The 12,455-nt window shown below is 40.7% G+C and overlaps 1 long non-coding RNA gene across 2 annotated transcripts in view; it reads right to left on the bottom strand.

Annotated features, from left to right (window-relative positions):
* Positions 1-12,455, bottom strand: part of LOC135327967 (uncharacterized) — a 134,950-nt gene that overhangs the window by 27,782 nt on the left and 94,713 nt on the right. For both annotated transcript variants that reach the window (XR_010388661.1, XR_010388662.1), the window contains exon 2: positions 1,794-1,976. This is a non-coding gene — a long non-coding RNA (uncharacterized LOC135327967). The remainder of the gene's footprint in view (positions 1-1,793; positions 1,977-12,455) is intronic.

Genomic DNA, 12,455 nt, shown 5'->3' with positions numbered 1-12,455 from the left:
TAGCAGTTGTACATTTGCACATCTCATTGCTCAAAGATCCATAGCCACACAAATGCTTTCTTAATGGATATTTAATATCACAGTCATAGCTAAGGTTATTATACTTCCAAATCTGAGGTCTTAGTTTTTATCCATGCGCTAATGGAATTTTTCTACTTCAGATTGCACATACGGGACAAATTGAGAAAAAATACTATGATAAATTTAGGGAGCTTTTGCAGATGTGGGAGATGTTAAGAACTCACATGTATGTTAACTTTGCATTTTTTAAAAATGCTTTCTTATGTTTCAGAAGCGGGTCAATATTGAAACTGTAGAGTAGGTTCCTTCAAGGAAGAGATTATATGCCTTGTCATTTTTCCACATGTGAGCGCATAGGAATGACCTTTCTCACGAGTGGCTTCAGAGGATTTTCTGGCCCTTGCCAGCTTAATAAAGCTCACCTGAGGTTCGACAAACTTATTGAGTCTGCAAACAATATCAGCGAGGGGCCATTGAAAAGTCAGGCCTTGGAATCGTTCCACACATTCATACCACTGCTGCATATTTTTCGGCCGAGATGTGACCCGCTCTTTAACACAAAATGCCCCTGTACTCTGGTACTGCCACTACTGAACACACAACTGCACTGTTCCTTCCTATCCATGTTAATCCCACCACTGAGGAATAACAACAATAAATCTTCTACAAGAGAGACTCCCTGTTTGGCAAGCTAGAAGAGCATGCTGTGCCACCAAATCAGTGAGGCAGAGAGTTATGTTTTTGGCCTGAGCTAAGCAAGAGGTATTTTTTCAGTTTGGTGGTTAAACCCCCCCCCCCAAAAAAAACCCAAACCCAGACTTCCACACGAACAAAAAGAGGAGTTTTGTGCTACTCTCGTCTACATTTTTTAAACTACTTACAAAATGCTCATAGTCATGTTCTCTTCCATCCTGGCCTGAACAGACAAGGAGAAAATCTGGGTAGGGCCACGCTTCATAACTAATTAAAGAAATAAAACTAAGGACACTTGAAACAAGGAAAACAAGCCAACTCCAAATCTAACTTTTTAAAAATATGTTTCACTGAACTGTATCTTTTTTGGCCTCCTGGGTTTCCATTTCAGTGGTGCAGTGAAATAGCCATTGTATAATAAATAATGTTGCATATACTTCAGCTACAAATAGAATGGAAATGTCAGGTTTGTAATATTTTGCTGATAAGTCAGAATCCAAAATGCTTATTAATTTTGAACACAACACATTTAATAAATACAATATGGTCTTGAGATAAATGAAGCAAAAGTGTTCCCAAGCAGAAAGCTTGCTTATAAACACTGCACAGAAAGTATATTTGTACCATCCTTGCTACAATGCATTTAATAACATTTGATGAACATTGCTGTACTTTATACTGATTATGCGCTTCCTAAAACTGACACTACCAGCAATGGAATAATTTTGACCAAGATGCCTTGCTCACCTGTAAGAGTAAATAATGCTAGTACCACGCAGAGAACTAAACACCTGGACCACACTTCTTGTAGCAGTTAAAAGTCTCAGTGACAAAGCTTACTGAAAATGAAAGAGGGCTTTTTGTGGTCTTTGAGGGGGGGAGCAGGGGCACAGGGCTGTTTAGGGGAGAATTCAAAGCCTATCCATTTTGACCTCTGGAAGTCTAATGCTTTCAACCTCCACTTCCTTCACTGTTATTTCTTTGTGGTCCTTTCTGAGAAACACGATGATTAAACTCATCAAAGAGTATTAGTTAAAATAGGTACACCTCTAAATGATCTAATACATTAGTGGTACTACCTGATAGCATTGTAGACTTTGGACATCATTTTCCCTTGAAGACAAAGATCCTCACTAGGAATAACCGGAAAATCCAAAAAGGGTTCTGGAAGAGACTGTCCACCCCGCAGTCTTCTCAGCAGGCCTTGTCTCGGAGTGTGCAACCTTCAGCAAAACGACACAGTCTCTTTCCACTGGCTCTGGCTGTTTCAAAAGGAGACAGGGTATATTCATCCCGTTTGTAAAGATGAGAGTAGCTTGTATCCACACCTCCCTCCGCCAAAGCCAGCTACGCCAGACAACCAAAGTTTGCTTGTTCTTTTGTTGTTGTTGTTGGTTGTTTGATTTAAATCTAAGCCCAGCCTGACATAGCAGAAGGCTTCAGGATCACTAGGGATGTGATGTTTTGCATCCAAATGTCCCAGTTCTTACATGCAATCAAGGTCACTCCATGGTTAACCATTCAGTCATGTGTACGTGCAAAGTTTAACCTGCCCATTTGTAATCCTTACACCAAACAATCCACTCCACTATTTAGTTTGCTTGTTACCAAACGACATTTGAGCACTGATGCAGCTAAATAGAAAAATGTAGCTATTTAGGATTCTAAACCAGAAAAAAACACTCCATTAGCTCACGTTTCCTCTGATGGAACCAGCTTGAAGATGTACAACACAGGAAATTGTATCTGCCAGTGACTGCCCTAGGAGCAATAATCTTCAAGGCTTGGTGCTTACTGAAAATCTTTTTAATCAGCCCAAGAGAAAAGGTTTTCCACTGAAGGTTCAGGACTTATACTAATATCAGTATCATTTAGTGCAGCTGAATTCAATTTATCAACCTGCTACATGCAATGCAGCCCTGTGGAAAAGTCCCCTATGGCTCGTAAAACCATTCCCATCAACAGCAGCTTAGAAAACAAGTCCCAAATGCAGTAATGTAAGATCGAGATGCAGATTTGTAATTAAAAGCAAGTTTTTTCTTGGTGCCATTTCTATAGCTTGCAGCAAGGTGAGAAGTAACTGCGAAGGTCTAAGACAGCCATTGCCAAAAAGGTGGTACTAGCTTGCCTATGGACAGGTGGGCTGCTGCATAGTACCTGCTCCCAAATTTAACAGCAGCAGTTTGAGCACGCTAGGTGATTAATAGAGGGTGAAGGTGTAGCTTAACCCTGCATCTCAGCCCCAGGCAGTGCAGTAAAACATCCTTACGAGGGACAAGTGAGGACAGTGGGAGAACCAGTGCTACCAATTTCCACTCTGTAAACAACCTAGACCTTTCCTTCACTTCGTCAGTGAAAAGCTTTAGTGCACTCACTCTTCTGTTGTTTGGAACTGGTTCTTGCCTGTTTTATATTCAGATTTTTTTTTTATTCTACCAGCTAGTTAAGAAAAGAAAGCTGATCACGATGCCTAATAGTGCAGAAATATTTAATTAAATTGTTTCTTTTCCTCTGCAACACTTCCTTGCAAGAAAGCTCTGGGAAGTTCTTTGTTTTCAAACAACCACTGCCTTGTAGGAGTTTCTTCTAAGGCAGCTGTCATTTAGAAGAGACGGCGTGGACATTTTGGCACTTTGGCCTTAACATGTGATGTCTGGGAGACAATAATAGAAGAAGACAGATGGGTAAGACAAGAAACTGCTGAAGGAAGAAATAAGTTTTATATGGCACTGATTGCATTTATCAAGTTTCCTTAAAATTTGTTTATCAGCACTGCCATCTGAAAGGTCTCCAGTATTTCTTTTGAGTTGCATAGACACTGCAGTTATTACAAGTTTCAAAAAACTTCACAGAGCACTAAAACATCAGAGCACATCAAATATAAGAGACAACTGCCACCACGTGAAATTCATTTAAATGTTTTTTTTCTAAACTTATTTTCTGTGTCATCATTATTAATCATGGCAGCCACATCATGGTGGCCCAATTCAGGGAAGTCCATAAACCAAGTATCCTTTAAGCCATCTTATTTAAATACCAGTATTTTTCATATTTGAAAATGAGCACTGGCTTATTTCTCAAATCCACTCAGGAACTTTAAGGATTGAAGGAGGCCATAAATTCTGAACACCAACACAATACATGGGACATGCCAACAAACAAATTCAAATAGGAAGTAAGGTAAAAGTTTCCGCCACGGAAATTAATGACTGGAGCAACAGAACAAAGTTTTGGTGGATATTTCATCACTTGCAGTCCTTATTTCAGGATGGAAGAATGTGTTCACACACCCCATTTTGCCTACCTCAGTTCACTCAAGAGATTCTTATACCAAAAAGAGGACCTAAAACAGCCTTAGCACAGGCATCACTGAAAAATGCCCTCTCCCCAAGCAGATTAATTGCCAAGGATCATTTGATGCAGAACATACTACATGAGAGCCCGTGATTTGTTTACGCAGGTAACAATAAACTATCACAGGAATCCCTTCTTGGTCTTAAACCTTCCAATTTCTTCCAAGAGATTCAAAAATGTATCTCAGAGTGATGGAAGGCTGAATATTCTCTGTCATACTTTTCTGTCTTTACAAAAGGCTAAATGGCAACCAAATTGAAAGAGATTTCTTCCAACCTTCCGTCCCCTCCTTGATCTCCGTGAGTACTGCAGGAACGCCGCACCTCCGTACTTTTGGAAATCCGCATTTACATTTTGCCTTTTCTGCCGCTGGAGGTGGTTCTTCCCTCCCTGTGGCAAAGCCCCGTGCGATGCTTCAGCAACGCCAGGCCGGGGCCGAGCTGGCGGAGAGGCTGAGGCCATACCGCAGGCACACGGCAAGGTAGCCGGCAGCCCTCCATCTGCACGGGCGAGCAGGACGCTGCAGAAGCAAGGTTTGGCTAATGAACCCACGGTGTAAGAGAGCCAGATACAATGTGAGAGCGTAGACACAGCCAGGGCATTAACCAGCCCTTGTCTGCTCCATCTTTGGGACTCCATGTGCTTCGGTACGTGTTTCCTCCTTAAAGACCAGCGTAACTGGTCTTACACACTATTTATCTGCCAAGGGAAAAAACCCTCCTGGTGCTCAGAGATGAAGCAAAACCCACACCAAATTTAAGCATGGTGACAAGGGTTCTTCCTGGTGGTTAAAGGGGGCTGTATGTATATTTTGTCCTAAAGGAAATTTCCCTCAAAATGCTTACTGTTGAAACTCAGGCTGGTATGATAAATCTCTGTGTCGGTCAGTTGGCTGTGGACAATATCTTCTGATTATTTTGCTGTGGAGATTAATACCTTAATGACAAGCTGTATTCCTCTGCAGATGCCCAACTGACTTTCAGATATCTATGACATATTACATGTAATATTGCCAGTTCACAGAAGTCAAGAATTTGTGCTACTGTAGCATAATAAACAACTGAATTCCAGTGGGGGAAAGCCCTGTGCTGAAGCAGAGAGAGAGAGAAAAAAAAAATCACACTTTTCAAACAGGAGTTTGATAGAGGCACAACAGACAGCTTTAGTCTTTCATATATGTTATGACTTGATATTTTAGTTAGCTGTGCTTATCATTATCTGTAATATTTTATTCAGACACAGGCTGTTTATTCTGGAATACTGAAATGCAATTTTGAAAAGCTTAGGAACATAGGAACATCTTCTAACGGTACCATACCCATTAGCTTAGTATTTGCACACTAAATATATATTATAAATAACAAATGAGTTAATCCCTCTGCATTTTGGGAAAAAAACAATGTACTACAAATAACAGGAGGGAAGAGAAACACATTTCTGTAAATACATCCAACTACTATGACCTACCCAATCTATCATTTTTGTAATACACAGAGCTGAACAAATGATGGCTAGTGAATAATTTAATGAGTTTAGACAGTTTCTACTCCAATTCTGACTGTGAGCATCTTAGATTTACTCAAGTTCATTTGTTCTATAAAATTTCTCCTAAATAATTTTTATGAATAATTATCGATCTGTAGAGCATTTATGAGCAGTTCATTGTGTCTTTGATCAAATTTGAACTGTTTCAGACAGTTTAAACTGCATGCATCAACCAAATAGCATTATTTCTCTTTCTTGATACAACACTAGGACCTAGTATCTATCTTCCTAATCTGGTGGCCAGATATTGCAGTAGTTCAAATCTCCCTCCCCCCGAATTAGGTACTAATATATAAAGAATACTTGGAATGTGTAGAAAGATGGTCAGAGCAGGAAAGGAAAAAGGATGTCAAGTTTTCGTTCAGCTTTGGAAATCTTGTCTCTGTAAATCAGTAACTTTGCAAGTCAACACTGAACACACGAAATTTGGAATAGAGCTAAATGGTAGGAGCAGACTGAGTTTTCTACTGTGAATGAATTCTGTTAAGATCAGCAATGATGAAAAGGTTTTCAGTGTTGCTTATGTGTGGTAGGCAAAGAGAAATGAGCCAGCAAAGAGATATCCACATCAGTATTGACTTCTTTGTTGGCAGCCTCAGCGATCTGATGGCCCTTGAGACTGAACTAAGATGGTGGAGATATATATATTTTTGCATTACTTTGCAAGTTTCTTGAAGCCAAAGCCAACATCAATTGATGGGCCAGCATAGGTCAGCTTGCATTACCACTCCCAGAACTGTGAGAAGGACTAATACTTCTTGACCTCAGACTCTGGAAGTTTTACAGAATATTCCGCTCATATCAAGACATTTTCATCTAAGTAGATTTACAGATTCTGTTTTCAGCTCTAAAGAACATGGGCAAGTCTAGTGATATTAATGATGTTACATAGGTGTAAAATAATATAAATAAAACAAAGCAAAAAGGAATAAAGAGTGTTTTGAGAGTGGCTCCTCTTGAAAAATTCAATTATTTTAAATTTTATAATATTAATAGTAATAGAAATTTAAAGATGACTATTGCTCCTTATGAACATCTGAAAATATTACACCCAGACATATGCACATTAATAGAATCTCATTTTTAGCTGACTTTATACAATTGTCTCATTGCTCTTTTCAGCTTACATTTTAGTGCATTAGTATGTCAAGTGTCTCTTATCCATTACGTTTGTTATTGTTTTCAATGATGTGTGAAATTAGAGACTGACTGAAATTTTCTTCAGTAAGGTTGCACTGTCAGGGTATCAAAATAGTGACAGCCTGATTTTATAATTGTAGCTCAATCTTGTCTCATGCCTTAGGGCTGCCATTTAATTTTTACTTCAGGATTATGTTATACCATTTATGCCTTTTCCTCAATAATGCATTCACTAAAGCTGCCTTTGGACCCTGCTCACTGGGTGAACCTTTTCAGATTTAATGTTTTTAAATTTAATGTTTTTCACTGGAAAATGTCACTGTCTCTAAATCTAACCTTTCCCTAGAATTACTTAGCTTTCTTTCAACGAACTCTTGCAGGTGACAAAACTTGCAGTGAAGTATTTTGCTTAGGTCAAAAAAATCCTGTTTCCATCTTATGGGTATGAAAATTAAATGGTTCAATTTCTCATTTCAAAGCCACTTTTTTTCCCTAAAGCTTTTAAACTATATTTCAGTGGGAGAGAGAGTGAGAAAAAAAGAAAGAAAGAAATATAGTATTAAGCTGAAGCAATTTAAAGAAATTAGTATAACAGGGAGGGGTTTTGTTTGTTTGTTTTATGCCCATTTCAGAGCAGAAATAAATTTTCAACAAGCTTTGCTGTTCAAACACCAGATGGCTTTATTTTTCCATTACTTTATTTTCCTCACACACATTTTCACTGCAAGTATCTTCACATGGCAGCAGGATGCGCATGATTTTTATTAATCTGCAAAATACTCAACTATACACTAACCCATGCTGGCATCTGATCAAAATTTGGTCAACCAGATGATTCAATCTATATTTCAAGTGGGGAATAGCAGGAAAAGTGAGATTATCCTTATTCAGTAATTATCATACTTAGAAAAAAAGATCCATGTTTGCCAACTAAATAGTTTAGAAAAATTAAATTAACAAATTAAAAATGGATATCAGGATCATGCTGAATTCATGCAGCATTTCCAAAGCAATGTAGTGGTCACTTCGTTTTCATACTTCTAAGGGTGCAGTAAAATTGCAGACTGCTATCAACTGCATGACTGTTCTCCCTGTGTCCCCCAGGTCCCTAAAGGCCAGGACTTTCCTAGCATTAGGTTTGTCAGTATATGCAGGCAAGTGTTTGAGCTTCCAGGGGTACCATTTGGAAATAAGCACTTGCAAACAGTGCAGGATGATTACAGCAGTGCAATTACACTGCCGAAGAGCCATCAATTAGAGGTCATGTGCAGTTTGGTTTTGCTTCCCTTTGATTCTTTTCCCATTGCTTAGAGTCATATTGATCTTTGTTGCTAGATCTACTTCTTTAGTCCATTTATTTTTGTTGAGTCTTTTGGGAGTAGTGTTTTTGACATCCACAGTATCAGTTCTAATCTGACAGATTAACAGCTCTGATGGCTGAAGATCAGAGCTTCCCTGTCAAAACTAAAGGAGCCTGCATACAGAGAAACCTTATTTCAAAAGTATAAAAGAAAAATAGAGAAGAAAAAGAGGAAAAAAAAGAGAGAGAAAAACAGACAGAGAGAGAGAAAGGAAGTATTAATTTTAAGACAAACTGAAAGAAGGTTAATTCTTCTTAGAATCAGGCTATACAGCAAAATGTACTCGTAAATCTTCTGGTGAATAGCAGTCTATTTTGGAAATTGGGACCTATTTTAGCCTCTTAAGGGTTACCTCAACAAAGTACAGAAAGAAGAGCTGTGCCAGGAATGGCTTGGGTACTTTAGCATTCTAGCTTCAGATTATCTCCAGTATTCTTCTCAATTTTAGTACATTTTTTATCTAGAGATAGAAGTATTCCAAGCAGCAATTAAGCATTTAACTTGCTGTGACAACCAAAATGAAGGCTGCAACCTATTTTGTCTTTAAACTGGCAGGCTCCCTCTTAGAGTCTCTCTCACTTAGGTCAGTGCCTTAAGTTTTGTTACGTATACTACATTCCCGTCTCCTTTAATCTAAAAGTTGTATCACCAGCAAGCTTGCTGAGCGTGTGCTCTGTCGCTTCATCTAGGGCACTGAGGAATAAGTTGAACAGGACCGGTCCCAGTATTCAACCCTGGGGTACACCACTAGTCACTGGCCCCCAGCTGGGCTTTGTGCCACTGATCACAACCCTCTGAGCTCTGCTGTCCAGCCAGGTTTCAATCTGCGTCACTGTCTGCTCATCTAGACCACACTTCCTGAGCTTGCCTATGAGGATGTTACATGAGACAGTGCTGAAAGCCTTACTGAAGTTAAGATAAGCCTGCTCTACTGCTCTCCTCTCATCCACCAAGCCATTCATCTCATCCTTGAAAGCTATCAGGTTGATTAAGCATGATTTCTCCTTTGTAAATCCATACTGCCTACTCCTGATCACCTTCTTGCCCTTCATGTGCTTGGAAATTGTATCCAGGATTAGCTGCTCCACCAGCTTTCAAGGGATCGAGGTGAGGCTGACTGGCCTGTAGCTCCCTGAGTCCTCCTTCTTGCCCTTTTGAAGAATGGTGTGACGTCTGCTTTCTTCCAGTCTGCAGGCACCTCTCTTGATTGCTGTGACCTTTCAAGAACGATTGAGAGGGGTCCACTGGGATGGACCATTCTTGAGCATTAAGAAGATGATCCTTGAATAGCAAGCAAAATTCTTTGCCCTGGCCCCACCTGACAGTATCAGCCCGCTGTCGCAGGTCAACATCAACAGGAGGGGCCCCCCACATTGGTCATTTCCAGGTCTCCCCTGGTAGTCTTCTTACTGCCCACATCAAGGGCAGCAGTGGGTACCAGTCAGGGGGCCACAGCAGGCTGGGCTGACTCTCCAGCCTCTCCAGTGCACCATGAATGCAAGCCCCTCACAGGCAGGAAACCTCTTTAGACAGTAAGTGGGGAAGGTAGATAGGAGCCCTGTCCCTGCTGCCAAGAGTCTCCCACTACTAACATTCTCCTTTTTCTCCTGTGGCTCCTCTGTGAACGAGGCTCTGCTGGTCCAGATGCTTCATTTGACTGTGTTCCCTGCTCTTTCTTAGCTCTTTCAAAGTTGCTAATCTTGTGGTGAGTCAGGAGTCCTTCTCCTGGTGCCAGAAGGCACCAGCTTCTAGCCTTCATCATTGCAGGACTTTCCACTTCCTAACTCCATAGGCACTAACTCTGCCTACCCCTTGACTACACTTGGAGGTTCAGGCTCCTGAAGGTGCAGAGTCTCAGAGAAGATCCAGTCGATGTCTTTCTCATCCTTCCTGATGCTGCTCTGTCTGCTGACCTCCTCCCACAGCTCCTTGACTTAACAGCATGCTTCCTGTGGGCAGAAAGACCATCAGCCTCAGCAAGAGGCCCCAGGCACTCCCTGGAGCCTGAGACTTGCAAGGTTGCATCCTGCTTCTGAAGCTCCATCTGAGTCAAACCTCTGATGTTTCAGGGACAGTTGTTGCCATAGCCATTGAGGACTGTGCCCTGTGGCAAGTCCCCACTGTAGGCGAGGACATGTATGATGGTCTGAAGAACGTTACCAGACCCATCTTTGCATCCTTCTTCACAAGCTGCTGCAGCTCTCAGCCACCTCTAGAAGCTATGCTCTAGACCTGGCTCTTATACAGGCCTCTCCCTAGCACTGGCTAAAAGGGTGATTGATCCTCCCTGACAGGAATCAGCTACAGCACAGGCCCTTTGATAAGAGGTAGCTAACAAAGTTCATTAGCAACTGCCTGAGCTTTCTAGAGCTTCTCGGAAGGCAAGGTTGTGGCTCCTGTGGGTCTCCTGCCCTGGCAGCAGCAGGCACCCTCAAGTTCCTCACAGGGTTCACAGCAAACCCCCAGCAATCTCAAGCAGGGTTCTCAGATCTCCAACAGAGTCCCGAACTGCTGTGCCTGTGCTGTTGCCCCTGTTAGTTGTGCTCCCGCACCTCTGAAAGTATAACCGGATTTCCATACTGGGTATACTATAGAGATACCTCCCGCTGGAAATCAATGGTATCGATGTCAAGAGGTATCAATGCCTATCGTTATCAAAGTTGGTCTCAAGACTGATAAGTATGTATCAATAAGTATTAATCCCTACTGACAGCATCAGTACCTTTCAGTCTCGACAGGCAGCTATACCGGTTGGTGTCTAGACCAATTTCTATATCAGTATCGAGAGGCATCAAAGTTTATTGATTTCCATACATATGGATAGGTGATGACATCAACACCTATCAATAACATAGCCTTTTGATCTCAACAGGCAACTACAGCCATCAGTCTCAGAACCAATTTTCCTATCAGTAGGCATCAGTACTTTCAGTATTGATAGGCACTGATGCCTGTCCATTTCCATACCTACCGAGGTATCACCCTCGAGGCGGAGTCCAGCAAGGCAGGGTCAGTCTCAACACCAATGCATTGCTCACCAGGCTGACACCAGCAATTTGCTTTGCAGCCCAAACAAATGTTTCCTAAGTTTTGTGTAGTGTTCTGACGTTGACTCAGTAGTTCTGACAGGGAAGCTCTGATCATCAGCCACAACAGCTGTCAATCTGTCAGATTAAAACTGATACTGTGGATGTCAAGAACACTATTGCTAAAAAAGTCAACAAAAATAAACGGACTAAAGAGGCAGATCTAGCAACAAAAATCAATGTGGCTCTAAGCAATGGAAGAAGAATCAAAGGGAAGCAAAACCAAGTTGCACATGACCTCTAATTGATGTCCTCAGAGCTCAGAGGGCAACTCAGCGCAGCCTCGGAAACAGCAGCATCTGGTTCTCCTGAGTCCAGGGGCTGGCAACATCTATCTCAAACACAGACAAGAAATAGGGATGAGATGGGGTGGCTGAAAGCATGCAACATTGCACATTCTCACCCATATTTTAGAATAGGCAGATTCCAAAGCAGAGAGACTGGACTTCTGATACCAGCATACATAGAAATGCTAGCTACATTTTCCTGCAAAGTTCCAGTTTCACTTAGATATTCTGGTTTCTGTACACATTTTTTACAAAATCTACTTTGACTAGTTAGATTTTAAACAGTATTTTGGACAACTTTCTAGCTGCAGGGTGGAAATATCAGAAGCTCATATGACTCTTTTTGTCCCACAAGACTTAAGCTTTCAGACATCACATCCTGCTGCTCTTTCTATTATTTTACCCTGGTTTGAGATTTCAGTAGAGAGTATCTTTTGATTTCAGTAACATTTCTAAATTACATTTTGTTTTGAAGATATATTCCTTGTACCCCTGGGGAGGGGAAACCAAGGAAATATTTCTTACATTTTTCAAACCTGTTTTTTATTATAGTCTAGCCAATAGCTTTAGGAGTCATCTAAAACTATCCTTTTAATCAAGATAAAATATTACTTATACTCTGCTTAAAGGTATTACGGCATCCTAGTTACAGGATTTGTTTTAGACTAGATCCTTAAAGGAGAAATCACTATTAATACAATGTATTTGAAGACCTAATTATGTTTATAACCACAGAAGTTAAGTAACATTCTTCCTTCTTGTTAACACAGGTCAAGGATTTCCTATTGAAACAATTTGGTGGGAAGTTAAACTTTACTCAAAGCTTTGCATGAGAAGTTTTAATTTCCTCCAGATATCTCTTTCTAATGAAGAAAAAATTAATTTAGTCATGGTTCAATAGAATCTCTTCATTTTATTTTTTTCAGGCTTCTTTGAAACATTTTAGGTCAGTCTGGCCTGCCATGGCA

The sequence above is a fragment of the Dromaius novaehollandiae genome, chromosome 3 (genome assembly GCF_036370855.1).
Source record: "Dromaius novaehollandiae isolate bDroNov1 chromosome 3, bDroNov1.hap1, whole genome shotgun sequence".
Classification (NCBI taxonomy): domain Eukaryota; kingdom Metazoa; phylum Chordata; class Aves; order Casuariiformes; family Dromaiidae; genus Dromaius; species Dromaius novaehollandiae.
The sequence above is the reverse complement of the archived record's forward strand: the minus strand, read 5'-3'. Positions and strand labels throughout refer to the sequence as shown.